General features: G+C 38.7%; 1 long non-coding RNA gene across 1 annotated transcript; it reads left to right on the forward strand.

Annotated features, from left to right (window-relative positions):
- The first annotated feature begins 10669 nt into the window (after window positions 1-10669).
- Window positions 10670-15688, forward strand: LOC310886700. Its single transcript, XR_014575435.1, has 3 exons — window positions 10670-10708; window positions 10988-11055; window positions 12298-15688. It is a non-coding gene; the product is annotated as an uncharacterized lncRNA (long non-coding RNA).
- The last annotated feature ends 1141 nt before the right edge of the window (window positions 15689-16829 follow it).

A 16829-nucleotide genomic window follows, 5' to 3' on the forward strand; every position in this document is an offset into this window, starting at 1 on the left:
CTATTTTCTCTAACTTTCTATTTTCTTAATCCATCTCCAGTTGTTCTCTCTCCCTTTAGATCATATATTCTCTTGGGATGCTTTTCATTATCATATTCTAGATACTGCTTAATTAAGGTGTGGATTCTAGGCATGTAAACTAAAATTGATCATAGAATCATAGAATGTTTCAGGTTGAAAGAGAGCTTAAAGATCATTCAATTCCAATCCCCCTGCAAGGGGGCAGGGACACCTCCCACCAGACCAGGTTGCTCAAAGCCCCATCCAAGATGGTCTTGAATACCTCCAGTGATGGGGCATTCACACCTTCTCTGGGCAACCTGTGCCAGTGCCTCACCACCCTCCAAGTAAAGCATTTCCTCCTAATATCTAATCTAAACCTACCCTCTTTCAGTTTAAAGCCATTCCCCCTTGTCCTATCACTACACCCCCTGACAAAGAGTCTCTCCCCAGCTTTTTTGTAGACCCCTTTATGTACTGGAAGGCTGCTGTAAGGTCTTCTGGAGCCTGCTCTTCTCCAGGCTGAACAACTCCACCATACTTACATCATAGGAGAGGTGCTCCAGCCCTCTGATCATCTTCGTGGCCATCCTCTGGACCCTCTCTAATACTTCCATGACCTTCTTGTGCTGGGGGCCCCAGAGCTGAGTGCAGGGCTCCAGGGGGGGTCTCACAAGAGCAGAGCAGAAGGGGACAATCCCCTCCCTCGCCCCGCTGACCCCGCTGCGTTTGATGCAGCCTGGGATACGGTTGGCTTTCTGGACTGTAAACACACATGTCTAGCTCATGTCCAGCTTCTCATCCACCAACAACCCCAGGTCCTTCTCCTCAGGGCTGCTCTCAATCCATTCTCCAACCAGCCAGTATTTGGGCTTGGGATTTTTTTTTCCTGAGCCAGATGCAGGACCTTGCACTTGGCCTTGTTGAACCTCATGAGGTTCGCACAGGCCCACCTTTCAGGCCTGCCCAGGTCCCTCTAGATGGCATCCCTTCCCTCCAGTGTGTAAACTGCACCACACAGCTTGGTGTCATCAGCAAACTTGCTGATGGTGCACTCAATCCCACTGTTCGTGTCAGTGCTAAAGATGATAAACAGCACTGGTCCCAACACTGACCCCTGAGGAACATCACTGATTACTGATCTCCACCTGGCCGTTGAGCCATTGACCACAACTCTTTGAGTGCGACCATCCAGCCAATTCTTTACCCACCGAGAGGTCCATCCATAAATTCAATGTCTCTCCAATTTAGAAAGAAGGATGTAATAGGAGACAGTGTCAAATGCTTTGCACGTGTCCAGGTAGATGACATCAGTTTTTCTTTCCCTATCCACCAGTGCCATAACCCCATTGCAGAGAGACATAAATTCTTCAAAAATTCTGGAGTAATTCCTGCATCTTGCCTCTTCTAATCCAAGGCCTTTGCACAGCAATACTTCCTTTTGTATCAGACTTTGTTATGAACTAGTGACCAGAATTTCTGTCACAGAAGAAAAATTTCTCATTTGAGAACAAAGCAAGATTAGAACCCAGCTCTTCAGAGATACTCTGATTCAACTCAGTTAGGACCTGTATCTAAACATGTCATAAGGTACTGCTATCTGCCCAGTTATCTCATCTTAAGACTCTACTGAAAATATCTGTTGAAAATGAAAATTGAAAACTTTTAAGAATAGTCTGGAAAACTAATTCAGTTAAAAATGGCCAGAAAGCCAGGCACGATATTCTTTTCTACTGAATTGTAGTATCTTATGTTTGCTAAAATTTTAATTGCAAAAAGAAAAGATGATGGTTTCTCATCTTTTATTAACATTTAAATAGTCTATTCTTTTGAAATGAATGCATTGTTAAGGATACAGCATATATAACAACATGTAACTAGATTCCGGCACAGGAATAAAAATGTAGGGACTTAGAGTTGAGCATAGATAGTAACAACGTGGACTGCTCTTGGCATGATTACCTGACACTCTCCATCCTACGGAGTGGCTGTAGAACAGGCCACTGAGAAAGGCTGAGCAGAGTCAGGTCACAAAAAAAATGTTTTAAAGGTCTGGCTAATAATACAATTACAATTGCAATTGCAATTACAATTACAATTAAATTTAATTAATTTACAATTACATTTAATTTCATGGCTTTAATTAAGAATATAGATTAGTTTAATGGTCAACACCAATTGCAGTGATTTCACAGCAGTATTCTTCAAGGTAAACAATGAAATAAGAAAAGTAAATCCACGCAGAAGTTTTAGTCCAGGTAACTTCAAAGCAATCTCACCCTTCAGTAGTGACTGCCTCACTGGTTTAGGCTATTTAAAACTGTTATGATTACCAGTAACTGAGACAGTGTACCTCACACTAAGATTGTCAGACACTCACTTTGCTGCAGATAGTGAAAGATATTGACAAAAAATTACAAAAGGTACCATGAATTCAACAGTGTCTTGAGTTTTATATAAAAAAGGGATAGTGAAACTTCTAAGGTAAACACAAATGTTTACAAGAATCCATAGAAAAATAGAACTCAGTGTCCATGAAATGTTTAAGCTAAATGTGAAATCAAACTGAAATATATATATATATATATATTTATGGAACTGAAGATCCTATGATTACTTAAAAAAAAATAAAAAGTAATCTAACTAGTAATCAGAATACCAGAATAAGAATTCAATCCTGCTACAAGGGGATTGTATATATTGTATACACTGCATATACTGCACTATATACTACCACCCACATAACACTGTTGTGAAAAGTATCTGTTGTAGGACGGTTAAAGTCTGATATACTGGAAAGATGATTTGTTAGGTTTTATATGGAAGACAGATTTCTGCATTAGATGGAAATACATTAGGTATTATAGCTTCTTTCATCATTATGTATTAATATATTCTAGTTTTAGCTATTCTAGAATAATATATTCTAGAGCTGACATACCCTTATTGTAATGGAGAAATTTTCCATAATGCTGACCTATTATAAAAGAAACTAGATGCCATCTCATGCATTTATGTAATGTTTAAATTGATTTATTCAAATTGGTTAGAAACCTTTATTTAGTTCCTCTAAAAAATGAACTATTAAGTGTTATATTGACAAAAACTTATACTCTTTTGGGCTAATGTATTCTACTCAGTCCACAAAGTAAGAAAATTTTCATAATATTTATTTGCAGATTAATTAATCTAACTGCAAAGAAGGTTCTTATTCCTCTACCAGAGCTGAATTCGTCTGCTAATCATGTTGCAATAGGTGTAATTGTGCTGCACTATGAATAGCATAGGAGATCGTGCTTATGATCAGGCCTGAATTTATCAAGACTACTGTGGACAGAGGAGAAAAAGGATAGCAACATGCAGTAAAATATGCAGGTAAGGATCCAAACAGAGAGAGTATCTTTGTTGATAACAGCTGTCTAATGCCTCTCTGTCAACAAAGAAGCATCAACAGGATGCTACTTTTATGAACATCCCTGCTGTAGATGCTGTTAGTCAGCCCTGCAAAGAGATATTTTCTTGCTTCTACTTTGTTCCCATGCACTGCAGAGGAGTAGGCAGAGGTAAAACTGGAAAGATTATTCCCCATATTGTCAGTCTTGGATGGAAAATGGTTCCTTTATAGGATTAGAAGTCAAAGCCAGTGGTTGGGATTAAGTCTTCACAGCCTGATAGTTTCTCTCTTTCTCCCCGTTTTCTCTTTTTGTGAGTACAGCATGGTGGTATTCCAGGGCATTAATGCTGTAGGCATGATTAAAGCATTTTTTATGTAAGCAGGACAAAGCCCAGCTGGCTATCTGTCAGTAGTGTTGGGTCCAGGGGTCCCAACTCAGGCCAACGCTGCCCAAAATCTTCATTGAGGATTTGGATGAGACAGGCTGCAGCCTAAGCAAGTCTGCAGGCAGTACAAAATGGGGAGGAATGGCTGATGCTGTCATTCAGAGGGACCTTGACAGACTGGAGGAATGGGACAAGAGGAACCTCATGAAGTTCAAGAAAATGAAAGGTATACTCTCCTTGGTGACAAATAACCCCAGGCACCAGGACAAGCTGGGGCTGACATCTGGAAAGTACCTTTGCAGAGAAAGACGGGGGGTCCTGGTGGATCCCAAGTTGAACACAAACAAGCAGTGGACCCTTGCAGCAGAGATCATCAGCTTCCTGGGCTGCATTAGGCAGAATGTCACCAACAGGAAGCGATCCTTCCCCTCTGCATAGCACCGGTGAGACACAAATGCAGTGTTATGTGTAGAGCTGGACTCCCCATGGCCTTACTGGAATGAGTCTAACAAAAGAACATGAAAATATGTGAGGAGGGTCTTACATATTAGGACAGGCTGAGAGAGTTATGACTGATCAGCCTGGAGAAGAAAAGGTGCAGAGGGATCTGGTCAATCTGTATAAATACCTGAATAGAAAAAGAAAAGAATTTGGAGTCTAACTCTTCTTGGTTCGCTTATTCTAGTGATAGAATAAGATTCAATGGGCACAAACTGAAATTCAGAAAATACTGATAAAAAATAAGAATAAACTCTTTCACAGTGAGTGTGGTCAAACAATGGAACAGGTTGCCCAAAGAGGTTTAGAGTCTCCATCCTTACAGATATCCAAAACCCAACCAGACAAGGCCTTGGGAAAATAATTGTATCTGACTCTGCTTTGAGTGGGAGTAGGGACTAGTCTACTGAGGTGCCTTTCCACCTCAACAGTTATTTGATTTTAAGTATAGAGTACAAACAATGCAAAGACCACTTTTGCACTTACGTCAGAATTTAAGGTGAAACTCCCTTGAAATACCTTAGCATTTCTGAAAGGAAGTAGTTTAGTGTTGTTGGTTTTTTTGTTGTTGTTTGTTTGTTTTTGACCAGACACCTAAATGCTGTTGCAGACACTCAGCATTCAACTGTGAATAATTTAGCTTCTTTCTCTCACACTATTTAACTATTTACTAATGACTCTGTCATTTGCACATTCTCTATTTTCTGAGTCTGCCCTGAAGTCTTAGGTCTGATAAAATGCTAATCAGATTGAGCTTGAATAAACATTATTGTTCTCCTTTTTCCTTCAAAAGTTTTCTTAAAATCTTCTCCTTATCATCTTGCTCTATGCTGTGTAAAACTCAGTTGAAGAAAGTCCATCTGGGACTCTTGGTTATGGACTGTATATATCTACGTCTCTATGTCTTTGTTCACTATGTATCATGGATACATACATTGACATAGTCTTTCTTATACTTTGCTCGTCTTCTTTTAACAACGTATGCTCTTTCAAGCTATAGATGATTTTCCAGCCCTGTCACACTTTGGAAGTCATCCCTCCAAGAAGCCAACTAAGTTATTTGACTTATCCACCTCATGGCACCCAACTATTTTAACTGGAATTGTTCTCACTCTCAGTTTGATTTGATAAAGAAAACACTTTATTTTCTATATATTTCCATACAGTCCAGACAGCTTGCTGATACTTCTCCAGAAGGTTTTTTTTTCTCTTTTTGTTCATTATATCTCAGCAGTATCCAAGTAACTGTCTACTTTTTGTTACCTGCAAGACCAGAAGGTTGGATTTTCATCCAGCCTTTCCATATGTTGTTGCTCAGACCTTTCAGTAACTTCAGACACATGCAGTTAAGGTGAATGGCTGTGCAATTTTGTTCTCCTATATAGCTGAGTGCAGAAGAGGGTAAATTTCTGTGGCCTTATGGAGTACAGGATAATTAAGGAAGCTCATCACCAAGACAAACCAACTGGGCCTTGTCACCTGCAAAATTAGCTTTCACCTCCTATTTCTCCCTGCATCTAGCCCAGCATTCCCTGCATTTAGAGTAAAACTGGTACTTTCTTATGCCTTGCTAATTCTTAAATATCAAAAACATTATCTGGTTGATCTAGAAAGACATATCACAAGGTGGGAGAGAAACCACAGTGTTGTACACCAATGAAATACTACGACTCTCAAGGCAGAGTGTTCAAAATAGGTTAACCAGCAGGCCTTCTTGGCTCAGATTTTAGAAGACCTGGCAGAGTGGATGCCACACACTTCACTTGACCTGTCATAACACGTAATCACAAGTAAGAGAGAGGACTGAGAGGTCTATTGGGAATCAGGAGTTCAGAAGATTCCCCCTTCCTCCTGTTTTCTTCAGATTTCTAGTCTTTGCTGAGAGCAGAACAAGGGAAAGACTCAGCATTTATTTCTATGCTATTTTCTGTCCTTACAAATGTAAAAAAGGTTGTTATTACATTATAATAAATTCAAGAAAAAGGGCCAGAGTCCAAATGTTTCATTGATTAACCACACGCAACATACAACACACACTAGTACACACTACATACATGGCTACTTACACGTATGCACACAGATAAACATTCACCTACATCATTGTGGTTGCAGGGTTTTCTATACCAGAAATGCAGAAGACTGCGAAGCCAGAGGCGAATTGTTTTGTTTTGTTTTAATATTAGACTTTTTTCTTTGGAAGAACTGAGCAATTTTTCATTAATCAGTGAATAAAATCTTGAAAAACCATTCCTCTAACCCGCAGCCCAGTCCAGAAACCTTCTGGAAATAGCATTAATTTACCTTTTGCCCTTGGTTCAGTGTGAATTCAGAACCACCCAATGAACTGGCTTTGGGTTCACTAGACGTTTTCTTGAATTATATACCATGTATATTTGCCCCATAATGCTTGGACTTGTTTTGATGAAGTCACTTTACAGAGCAGCTCCAAACATCTGGAGCCTTCCAGTTTTAATGACATTTCCTTTAGTGACAGACTAAGAAATAGCCTCATCAAGCATAATGACTATAGGATGAGTTAAAATATGGTATTATTGCCTCTTCTGAGCAGCTAATGTCTATTTTGTAGCTGATAAATTCCCTAGGCTAAATTATACTCTTGGATAGGAAATGGCTATTGCAAAAATGAACGGGAGTTTGACATGGTCATCAAGGGATGATAAGCAGCCCTCAGGGAAAACAGTACAAACACAGTATCTCTTCTAGTATTCGATCCCGCTAATTAAGAAATCAGAATGTTACAGGAAAATATTAATGGTGAACAGATGCATTTGCTGAATGATTTCAAGTCCAATTTCTAAAGCTAACTTATAAAACAGAGCACTCAATATTTTCCCGTGAACTTTAGACGTCTAATTAAGTGTTATTATCAATTCCCTGTAAAGCACCAGAAGTGTGGCAAGTGTTTTGCTAAAGGTCATCTTTACATATGAAAGATTTTGTATCTAACTTAGCTGAAATACAGCTAATACACTGATCTTAGTGGCACATTGCATTCTCCCCATTTGTTGTGTCCACACACTGTCTATCTTATATTGTAAATTCTTGAGGACATCATCAAGATGGGGGTGATTCTAACAGCCCTAGACACCATAAATGGAATTCACTAATTTTAGTTAGGTTGTACAAGACAGTCAGATTTTCCAGTTATTCAGTGTATTCCGCATATTCAATCAAACTGGGTAAATAGTCCTACCATACAAATGGAAACTAAGACACAGGAAAACTAAAGTTAATAATAAGTACAGATGCTAGAACTGGTCACTAATGTGCAAATAGTTTGTTTGATCTCACATTTAGGTTGGTGAGTGCTCTAAGTAATCTTTGACTATCAGATCATTTACATATTTCAGTGTTTAAAGAGATGTGCTTAAGTTAAGATATCTATATTGGAAAATCCTAGGCCAAAGTTTAAAATCCTACTGACATTCACTAAATGTGTTATTGTATTTGGGTTTTACAGCTTCTGATGTCTCCTTGCTATTTATGATTACTTTTCAAACCTAGATAGCCCATCAGAAATTATAAATTAAAAATGCTTGAAAAGGAGTGGACATCACAAATAAGGACATCACAAATCGCTAATGTCCTTCATATTTAATCATGCACATTTCCTAATTTCTTGAAAAGGTATCTACTCCCCAAGATGATCTGGAAGCATTTTATTTCACTTCTGTTTTCCTTTCAAACTGAGTGTATTTAGAAGCATCATCTGTTGCTTGTTTTGGGAAGAAAAAATGTTAAAAGATTTGTTGGCAGCTGAACCATGAAGCGCTGGGAGGAAAGGACCTTGTATTTCTTCTTCCCATTCGAACATATCAGTATCACATGGTCTGAGGATTTGACACATAAGAAAGCATAAATTCAACTGAATGGAAGTGGTTGCTGATGATGTTCATTTTACTCAATGTTGTAAGCTTCAACAAAACTATCTGTCAAAAGCAGTTGGAGCATTTTGAAGAACCTGGGTCCCAGGCTGGTGCCGTAGTCATTGATGTGAATTAGGAGCATCTTTACAAGGCTTTATCTCAAGTCTCTGAAACCAATTTTACAGTGAAGGAAATTTGGCTGATGGGCAACCACTGGTAACACTGTGCACTGAAAGTGAAATGTATTTTATCTGTCAAAAGCTGGACCCAATAATAAGTTAGAGTCAATACTTAGAGTTCAGTCATGGTGGGTTACCTCCTCAGGACTGAGAAATACATTTCCCAAGCCAGCAACAAATCCACAAGTCCTGCTCTTTCTCCAAAGAGCCTAAGGACACACGGAACCTCTGAAAAATACGGTCTCATTGCATGCAGAAGGCAGTGCAAAATCAGTTCCATCTCTCACCATGAAGATGATGTTGGAATAACCCTAAAAGTCCTAGAATATAAATTAATGGGGCCCCATATTTTAGGAAATGGTGATACACAGAAACACTTCTGTATATAATAGTCTTTCTAGCTAATGCTGTGATAGCTTGTTTCTGCACTTTTGAAACTGCCATATTTAAGACCTTTGGTGAAATAAACCTTTGTAGAAGAAATAGTTGATATATAATCCTATTGATGTCATTTGCTTTATCAGTAGGCCTTTTTCTTTAAGAAACCAAAGGGTAAGATACTGTCTAGGAGAATGACTGACTTAGAACTGAAGCACTGATTCCTTACAGAGTTTATCTCTGGTCTTTCGTGTTTTCTGTTGTGCTTTTCTTTACCTTGCTCAAAGTCAGACTCTAAACTGAATATTCCAGAACAGAAAATACGCATTTGCACTGTATATTGAGGTAGATTGTTGAACTTCTCTGAAAAAAAAAACATTTCATCTCAGACTGAGATCCTTTCATTATTTGAAATACTTTCCTTTCTTCCAGTCATTCTCTTGTAATTACAGCTGATCTACTTTGCACAACAGTCAATTTCCTAAATCCCAACGACTCACAGAAGTTAATTGCTGGATCAGAACTGGCCCAAGCATGCGAAACTGCAGACCTTCCTGACAAAGTAGATTTTCTCAGAAGCAAAGCTGGACTTTGAAGAGTAGGAAGAGCCTAAAGTTGAATTCTTTGTTGACTGGGGTTCTAGTAAACAATTTTTATGGAACTCAAAATGGAATTGGTGTCTACTCAGTTCCACAAAATGGAGTAAGTGTTGCAGACACCTTGAGTCTGTCACCTCACAGACAGTAGGAGCTGCCCTTTGACAGCAGTCTATACGTCCCTATATTACTTGTCTCACCTCTTACCTTTCTCTAGACTCACTTTTTCCTTTTCTTTACCCCTTGTCCGATTCACCAGGTAGCGAAGTTGGCAAACATCTCACAGAACTGAAATTGTGCTTATGCAGAAAATTGGAACAGATTTTAATATGAAAAAGATGTAAAGTGCACTGTTTGGGCAGAGTGCTTGGCCAAAGATATTGACCAACCACTTGCTTACACATAACACGCTCATTTTTTCCCTTTCTCCCCATTTTCCTAAACTTGTTCTTTCCCAGTCCACCTTGATGCCTCCCTTTCCTCCACCCTTGTATCTTCCCAAATAAACAGCCCTCCTAGTTACTTTTTCCCTGTTGCTCACACTTTTGCTGTATTTGCACACAAAATTGATAATTCTAATAGGATTACCTTGGTTGTCTCAGTCATACCAGGTGTTACTGAAATGGTTCCTCAGGCTATGACACCTCAATTCCCCAGAAGTCCCCAGTGTTGCTTTTAGATGTCATTGGGGTCTGGCAGTCTCTCACACAAGTTCCCTTAAACACCTCTGAAATCTTCCAGCCCTCATGGTACTCTGTGTCTTTTGCAACTTCTCACTCTGTTAGCTGCTACATCCACCAGTTCCTCATGCTAGCTAAGCCTCAGGCTAGGGCCTAGTCAACAGGCTACACCCCTTCTGAGACACATTTTAATTCAGGAAAAGCATATCTCAGGAGCGCTCAAGAATCACCTTGAAGATTAATTTTCCTACTATTACCCACTTTTGGGGAGCAAAGACTATTCTAGAGGTAGCCTTCTATGTACAGTACCACTGTATGTTCTCAGCTCGCACAGGTTGAATAAGTTGAATAATAATAAGGTGATCTTCATTTGACCTAAAATTTAGATACCCAGTAATAAATCATCTAAGTAGACTAAACCCACGTGACTCTACTTCATAGGCAAGGAAGAAAAATGAACAAATCTTGATCTGATTTAGTCCCTTTCCATCCTCAAAGCCTTAAAAAGGCATTGACTAGCCTTCTGAAGAAAACTTAGACATGTACCCTTTATATGTGTGGTCTCAGGTGCAATGGATTCAACCCCACGTGTATTCAATTTAGGGCAAATTAATCATCTTAATCAGTTTAAACATTAATTAGAGGTCATTTCCTCTTCACTACTTTTTCAGGTTAAATAATTCATCATCTAGATTTGATTGCTGTTTCAGGTTTGAAACACCATCCCAAAATCTTTTCTAAATTCTTATCTTTGCATTAATAATTGGGTATAAATCTTAAGCACTCATGCTGTTTGCACAGTGGAACTCTCTTAATTAATTCTTTGTTTAAAGAAAAGAATTGCATTTCAAGCTTAAAATGAGACCAGTGTAATGAATCTATCAGTAAAATTAACAACACGGTAACCATGGTTGGTAGAAAATGCTTCACGTAGACTGTAGTTAATATAGAAGTTGGCTGCAAATAATCTAATCTGGTCTCTTGGCCAGATCTGCCTCTAGGGAAAACTTCTACTTTGTGAAGTGACTTCTTTCCAAGCAATCTGTGACCCTCCAAGGTAAGCAGGTTGTAATCAAAGAAACTAGAGTTTATAGACATTAGGGGAAAAATGAAAAGTCAGCCAAATAATTACATGTGTGAGCAATTTTGATTTCCCTCTACATAATCAAAATTACATATTCATACTCTAGGAACTTGGCTGGTTAAACCCTTATTGCAATTTCTGTCTTGACATTTAGAAAATGACTCTTGACTAAGATTTTAGCAGCATTTGGATGGTTTTACCTGGACAAACTCTTGCCATAGATATATTACATACCACTACCTAGCAGGATAGATCTGTCCAGATTTAAACACATGGTTAACTGTTAATTTTTAAATGATAGAAAACAGAGACAAAAAGGGACACCAAGGGGTTACCTGAGTTATCCTTCTGCATCATAATCTTATAGCAATGGTGGAAATTATGATGACATACAATGCATCTCTCCCAAACACAATATTGAATGTTTCTGCTTTTACCAGAAAATAAAGCTATATTTTCAATGAGTTTTACTGGAGTAAGTACAGGATTCTTCAGATGAAACCCTCAGGCCTGTTTTACACAGTAAATAAAAATTAATTATCTTAATGATTTGAGGTTTTAGGTGAAAGAACAGATTTTTCATAACTCTATTAGCTGCATAACTAATATTTTCTGACTGGTATCTGACACAATCCTACTTCCTACTAGGGTGTCACTTTCTTCCCCAGCCTAGCATCCTGGAAGAGATCCCAAATGAATTCCCAAGTCAGACAGTCTTCCTAGGAAAGTATTTGCAAACTCTGTCTAAAACATAATTAATATTTTAAATATTATTGTGATGCAGTTTTCACTTTCTAGTGAAATAAACATGGGGTGGCAGAGGTGTCTAATTTTTTATTTTTACTGTACTGTCTGTGTAGCTATCATTAGGATAATCAGGCAAACAAACATTTATCTCAGGGGAACAATATATTAATGCAAATCAACGTATCTGGAGGGCAAATCTGTACTTCTCCTTACAAAACATGACAGACATTCTTATTCAGGACTTGTGGATGAATATTTCCTCTAAACATATGTGTGCATCTATTGCTTATTTTTCAGCTTATTGTAGAAGTTTCTATTTGAAAAGACAACAAATAAAAAAATAAAAATAAAAAAATCACATCACAAATAACAGACCTTTTGATTTAATCATGTGACTTGTATAAATTAACCAACTCATGAGCATTCACAGCATCATATTTAATCAGTGATTATTTTGTTCTCTTACAGCTGGGAATCTGGAGCAATGACAAGCAAGATTTAGAGGAGAGACAGGAACAGATCCACGAGATCCTAGCCTTTCACTGTGTTGTTTACTTGATCTGAACATTGAGCAGTTCTAAAATGCACAGAAACATACGATTTGTGCAGGGTGAGGTTCTGATGATGCCATCTCCGTCTGGTACCCTATTCTTTTCTCAGTGTCCTCTGCTACAAATACTAGGTGAGACCATCTGATCAATCAATGCTATTCTGGTTGAGCGAGCTAGAGATGTAGCAATAACTGAAAACTCTCTTCATGTCAAGTCAAACTGAATCACCTGTGCCTGGAGTGTCAGGAAAAACACTTCAGAAACACCTTGCAACTAAGTTTTACAGATATGTTTTTCACTGCTAAAACATAACAACAAATATGTTGTGTTTTGTTTACTTTTAAAATAAGTATTTTGGGGATTTTCTTCAGAATGATGTGTTTTAATGTTTGGTGGGCTTTTTTATTTGGTTGGCTGGTTTTGGTCATCAATGTGTAAGACTTGAAGTGTGTATAATAACAATTACCAGCTTCTAGGATTTAAACTCAAAATAAATGAAACAAGTGGGGAGAATCAGTTTTAAAAGTCAACAACAAAAAGGGGAATAACTGGGCCCCTCAGCAGGGTAAAGATAAGTTAATCTTGAGAAAGATTCTAATGCAAAGTCATGAAGCTGCCTGACATCACAAGATAAGATTTTAGTTGCACTTTGCCCTTTTGGGGGGCAAGATTTAGAACTGACAAAAACACGTGATGGAAACCAGTAACAAAAGAGACATGAGTGAACAATAAAATCACTTTTAGCTGGCAGTGAAACCACCAATTAGGACTTGTTCTTTCACTGCTCTTCTTTCACTGTTCGTCACTTCTGTGTTCCTCCTTTCTTTGAACTGTGGTTGCAGGTCATGTGAAGACAGCAATGAGACAATGAGATTCCTATTATCAGATAACCGTCACAGCCTCAGGCTTGAAAGAATGGAAACTCTTCCACCTATATATTTTCACAAAATGTTGGTAGGCTAATTTTGTACCAGAAGGCTTTGAGTGGGGAAGAAAAAAAAAAAAGCCATCAAAACACGCATTTGGGCTGATTCACACCAGTGTGACTATGTGCACTATATTCTGCTGCCTGGTCCAGCAGAAACAGCATCAATAATCATGAAATCAGACCTTCAAGGGTGACCTGTGCTATTCACAGTTTGACAACACAATTGGAGGTACCACCTCTGCATTGCCCACACAGGACACACACTTTTAAAGAGCCTTTGGTCCATTGCAGTTATTTCCTTATCTTGAATACCTATTAGTATTCTTAGGAGTTAGAAAAAGGTGTCCTAGAAATCTCCCTGGAATAGATTTGATGGGTAGACCATCCTGCATTCATTAGCACCGTTTGTGGAGTTCAATGAGAAGAAAAAGGACCTTGAGGAAGATATTTGCAAATGTTGCACCTAGATAAATGTTCCAGTCCCATAGGGTAGTGAACCCTGAATCAGTCCCACCCATCTTTAGGCACCTGTGAGCAGGTTTGGGCTGCTAAATCAGAATTCCCCCAAACAAGCTGAAGCACTGGACATAAATGGTTTCTGCAGCTGGTTACCTCTGTCCCTGTGCTTGCTCTTGATCATTCCAACTAGCTGCCCTCAAGACCTTCTAAAGAGAAGGCCATGCCCAAACAAAGTGAAAATAAGTTAGCAATAAATAATTGATTTAGTAGTAGAGATAGTTTAATTTATGTACTCAAGTTAGGCACATGGTCACCCATGGGTTCCTCTGAGTCAACAACCTCCAAATGCTAGGATCCAGGTTGTTGTCTGTTGGTTTCTTCTCCACTGACAAAGGGTAGGAATACATACTAGCTTACTAGCTTATGTACCTCATTTAACACATAAGCTTGAAGCTTCGTACAATCTGGTATTTACCGTGTGGTTAGTAATACACTAGCAAAAAAATAAAAATAAAAAAAATAATGTACAGATATCTCCCCATTTTGTTAATGGTTATTCCTCATCAAAATTACAGGCAGCAAATTCCTTAGAGTGGACATGCAACCAGCTGCCAGCAGTATGTCAAGTTCTGTATCTGATGATAAAGTTAAGAAAGCAGTTCTTAAATATCAGTGTATGAGCAGAATCAGTGCAAGAGACATGAGCAAATGTCTGGGAAAGCATGCAAGATACATACTTTTTGCCTGAAGGCAGTACACTGCAATATCAACACTCTTCAAGAGGAAGTGGCTGCTGCCTGCTCATCTCAGAACAGTGAATCAAGAGTTAATCACCCTCCTGCAGTCACAAGGCACTATGCTGCGGTTTGACTGCCTCAGCTCAGAGATTTTTTTCTGTATCCTGGCTGTTAGTTAGCTAACTGTCTTTGCTTATTCTAAAGTCATTTGAATTTGAGGAGTAATATTCCATGTAATTAGATTTACTGACTGTAAATGCAGGGTTTGTAGGACACATGCATCACTTTTTTTTCCTTTTCTTTTTTGAACAAAACCAGTAAATCTATCTGAAAAAGAAACACTAACTTACTTATTACATTTGCTCTATGGTTGCAATTACCTTGTTTCTTTGTCCAGTTTGCTACTAAACACAGATTTTGTAAAGCTACTTTAATAAAGCTCTGATCTTTACTTCCTGTTTAAAGCTTACTACTTGTTCCTTTCTTCAGTCTCTGCTATTACAACACAATGATCATCAGCATGTATGAAGGCAGTTGTCAGGTTCCAAGTAATATTTTATGTGCAGTTAGTCTCATGTATATTCATGAAACATTGGTGAATGACTAGTTTTCATTATCTTTTATGTTAGCACAGTCAGAGAACAGTTGAACACAGTCAGAAAACAGTTAAATGCTGCTTGAAAAACAAATAGGTAACTCAGGAAAATCTATGAACAGTGTTGAATGGAGCTGACTACCGGAGGTGCCATGAATATAAGCAGCTTGGCTCTTTGGGCGCTCAGACTAAATGCTAGGATTTGTCTCTGGGATTTGTGGGTAACGGGCTGGATTGCAGCTGGATGAATATGATTTTGGTATCTTAATATGCATTTGGGGTGAACCTTTTGGCTTTCAAGAAATATGAAGACATCACATTCCTCTATCTATTTTTTCCTATTAAGGAACACCTACAACAGCCTCTCTACAATCACACGATCTATACTCTCATCATTGCCCTGATGAAACAAAACGATAAAGTACTGCCCAGCTCCACAAATGGCAAACTCAGGTGCTTATGTGCAAATTGTCTACAGTCATGTGTGAATTCTGTGGCCTATCCACCAGCTCAGACTTCTTTCTTCCACTGATCCCTTCCCCCATCTGTCCAAATTAGGTGACTTCACTACAAGATAATCCTTCCACAGGCTTCCATGTTTTGAGTAAGGATACAATATAACTCTAAACATGCAATATCCTTTATTTAACTATATGTAAGTCCATAGAAATCGTACAGTAGAGGTCATGGCAGGGACTCTGTAGTGTACAGATCTCCCAGGACTCTTCTACTGAGCTGTGGGTGCTGCTGTGTCCAGCTGACAGGAGAATCAGAGCCCTTATAGAAAATGCATTTCATGTTCAAGGATGCTTGTCACCTGTGCCACTCAATGTTACCAGTGTGTCACTGGAGGAGGAGCATGCAGACTAAGACCCTACATATGGAGTTGCCATGGAAGCTGTGCTCTGCTAAACTCATCTGCCTGCCAGGTTTGTGTAGCTCTCACTTGTGAATGAGAATTGCATGAACACTTCAAAGGAGGAAGAAATCCCATGAGATTTTATCTCCAATTCATTTTCGAAAACCCTAATGATTCTTGCTTCATTAAGGCCCATTTTATCTGAAAACTAGATCATTTTGTCATGAATGTCTTGGCTGGCAGCTCATTCTTTAGAAAAGCATATGTTCATTTTCCTTTCTGGAAATAAAACCACTGAAATATATTTAAACTGTCAGCTGCACTGTGGCATCAGCAACTAGTGTACATTTTTAGTACCCCAGAAGTCTGCAAGACCCATGAGTGGTGATCTCTTCCATCTCCATGAGACAAAGATCCAGCACCAAGCAGGACACTGAGCCATTCTCAACAAAGTCCATGAACTGCATGGCACAACCACACAGCCCTCTGACACTTCCCAAAAACAATATGGGGGTAAACCAGCAGGGCAGCAACAGGATACTTCACACCTAATCCTTTGCACCAGGTACCCAAAACTCATGTTGTCTTTTGTTTCTGCTTTTGAGCAATAGGGATGCAAAATCTCTGTAGATCACTATTTCATAGTCTTTCTGCGCTGGTGAAAGGAAAAAGCATCAGAGCATCCAGACCAAAAGATTTTTGCCTAACAAGTACTGTATATTTTTTTTTCCCTGTAAAATAAAACAACACTCAAACAAAACAAGCATCTTCTGTTAACCTTCATGCCAGGGAAGGGGAATCACTAGAAAGAGAAATAACAATCCAGGGAAGAGGTTAATTACTTGCTTTCATGTATCACTAGAAAGAGTTC

The sequence above is a fragment of the Anser anser genome (genome assembly GCF_964211835.1).
Source record: "Anser anser genome assembly, chromosome: 1".
Classification (NCBI taxonomy): Eukaryota; Metazoa; Chordata; class Aves; order Anseriformes; family Anatidae; genus Anser; species Anser anser.